Source organism: Lipotes vexillifer, unplaced genomic scaffold, assembly GCF_000442215.2.
Source record: "Lipotes vexillifer unplaced genomic scaffold, Lipotes_vexillifer_v1.1 scaffold1350, whole genome shotgun sequence".
In the NCBI taxonomy this organism is placed as follows: domain Eukaryota; kingdom Metazoa; phylum Chordata; class Mammalia; order Artiodactyla; family Lipotidae; genus Lipotes; species Lipotes vexillifer.
The window spans coordinates 631,096-633,730 of record NW_006799035.1 but is presented as its reverse complement, the minus strand read 5'-3'; the positions used below and the strand labels follow the sequence as shown (position 1 = coordinate 633,730).

Here is a 2,635-nt window from a genome sequence, read left to right as displayed (position 1 = left end):
TAGGGAAAGGGAGTTGAGTAGTGAAATGACAATTTCTGAGTGTCACATTTTCTAAGCAGGTAACTTGTTATGAGTACTTGCCTGCTATTGGATACATGTTGATTACTTTTTGTTACAACTTCACTAAGTTGAGTGGCCTTGCTCCTATTTAACAGAAGAAATTGAGTTTCACTGAGACTCTCTGATTTGTCCAAATTACAGGAGGCCAATATTTAATGCAGTGTTTTTCTGTTGCCAAGGCCAATATTGTCTGTATTATCAAGTATCCCTTTTTGGTGTTTTGGGATATTTTCAGAAACAATTTATCATTTAAATTCTTCATATTTTCCTCTACTGTCTTCACCTGAAGGAATTTGAGTTCCCTATTTTCACATACAACTGTTTTCTAACAACAGAAAAATTATAAATCAAGGTACTAAAAATTAACAAAACAAGAAAGCATATTTTTGGGGAAAGAACATTTTAAAGTATTTTTGAAAATACATTTATTTTGATAAATCATTGATTCTTCCAAAATATTTCCTGTTTTGCAATTATTTGTGGTGGACAAAAGTAACAAACTGCAAATATAAAGACTATTAATGCATAATTTTTCCAACAAACTAAAATTAAAATGATCATTAAATCCATGAAATATTTTTCAAATCAAATGTGAAAGTTTTAAACAGTAAAAACTAAGCTGCTTTTCTATTTATTTGCACTCTAATGCAGAAATAGGAAAAGGATGGGAATTTTCAAGAGAGAAAAAAATAGATTAGATGCTGTAGAAATACTGTAGAAGTTAGTTTATAATTTTTTATATTTGGCTTATCATCTCAGAGCAGTTTTTATGCCCTCCAGTGTGATAGTTATTTTGATTATTTCTGTTGTTTTATCTTGGAAAAAGAATACAACCTATGTCTCTAGGATCTCCTTTCATGTCAGTTAACAGAATATATCAACATTTTTCCCTCTTCTCAAAACATTGTGTCTTAGGTATGTGATTCTAATAATGAGTAGTTCAGACAGGAAGAGATATCTACGGTAAAGACCTTATTTTTTCTCCGTGCAAATGATTATAGGCTTATCTTCCTAGAGGATAGAGATTCTTGTCAAATAATACTAAACGGCATTTAATAAAAATTACCAATGACACATTCACCATTAAAAAAATCTGAACAGTGAAAATGTGAATAGTATTCTCTATAAAAATAGTAAAAAAGATCTTTGAAAATTTATTTGGAATATTTTTTCTTCCATTACGAAAACACAAAATAGCAGCTTCTTTCCAATGAATAAAGTAAGCAGTATTATTGGAAACGTCAATATTGGGGTGGGGGTAAGAGTTTTCAGATTGTCATAATACTCTGTAGAATTAAGGTATCCTCCAAAGTCCCAATTTGAGACCTTGAATTTAAATATCTGAGAGCTCTGTGCCTGTGAACTGAATAGAAGCTGTAATTTGCAAATTCTTTCTGGCCTCTTTAGAACACCTGCTGTAGGACAGATGCTATGCAAGAAACTGTGTATATTGATCTTTATGTTCATAACCACCTGGAAAGGGGAATATTTAAACCCAAATTATAGATTAGGAGTTAGAAAAGTGAAGTATTTGAATATAATCACAGAACCTGTGGATGATATGAAGCTGAGAGACAGTTTGGGGTTTTTTTAGACTAAAGTGAGCTTTTCCCACTATGCCAAATGACCTTCACTCCTCATTTTAAAAACCCTACCAACCACTAAGCTACATCAGAAAGAGATTTTATTAAAATGGAGACATATTCTGCATGGAAATATATTGACCACAAGTTAAAAATTAAAATCAAATAATAAAGTTATTGTGCTTTCTTCATATCGAATGTATTCATGGATGCAATATCTGTTGAGGTTAAAAGCCCATTTTAAGAATCACTATTGAATCTCCGTGAATTATGATTATTGTCATATGTATAGGATTTATGTATACACACTTATTAAAGGTAGTAATAACATTTTTTTCTTTAACAGCAGTCATTTAACAGAGAGGATGCTTTATTGTTGGTTTGTATTTATAGATTTCAAAACATATTATTTAAGTTGCAAAGTTCCACATTTTATCTGTATCATATATACTGATCACTACTATTTTAGATAAAATTTCACATCTTAAGTGAAAAAATTTGTGTTGTTGAACTTATCTCATAGTGAATTCTCTCTGATAAATTTAGTTGGTTACGAACAACTTTGATTAGTATCTAATAGGGAGGAATCTAAGGTAGATGTCTAGGTTATACTGTGAACATTTTGACATCAAGTCATGATTTTTTAGACAACTAAATTTTCTTTTTTAAAGGTCATAGTGTAAAGATTATAATTAAAACCTTATTGCTTAATTTTAAATTGGGAAATACTTACATAATTGAAAGATTTTACTCAGTGTAGTTTGAAGTTGACAATTTTCAAAAGTTGTGTTATATAAATTGGATGATTAATTAAAATTTGTTACAACTTATTTAGCCTTATATGAATATACTATTTTCTGAAATTCCTCTTTTTCTAAATATATCTATGTAGATCTTATATCATAATGTTTTTGCAAAAATGAAAAAGATATTGTTTTCTCCACCTCGTAATATTTCAGCATCATTTTTCAATGTATGTGATATTTGAAAAT

The 2,635-nt window shown here is 29.4% G+C and overlaps 1 protein-coding gene across 4 annotated transcripts in view; it reads left to right on the top strand.

Annotated features, from left to right (window-relative positions):
- The window catches only part of COL11A1 (collagen type XI alpha 1 chain), a 197,853-nt gene that overhangs the window by 22,070 nt on the left and 173,148 nt on the right, over positions 1-2,635 (top strand). The gene's annotated exons all lie outside the window — the stretch shown is intronic.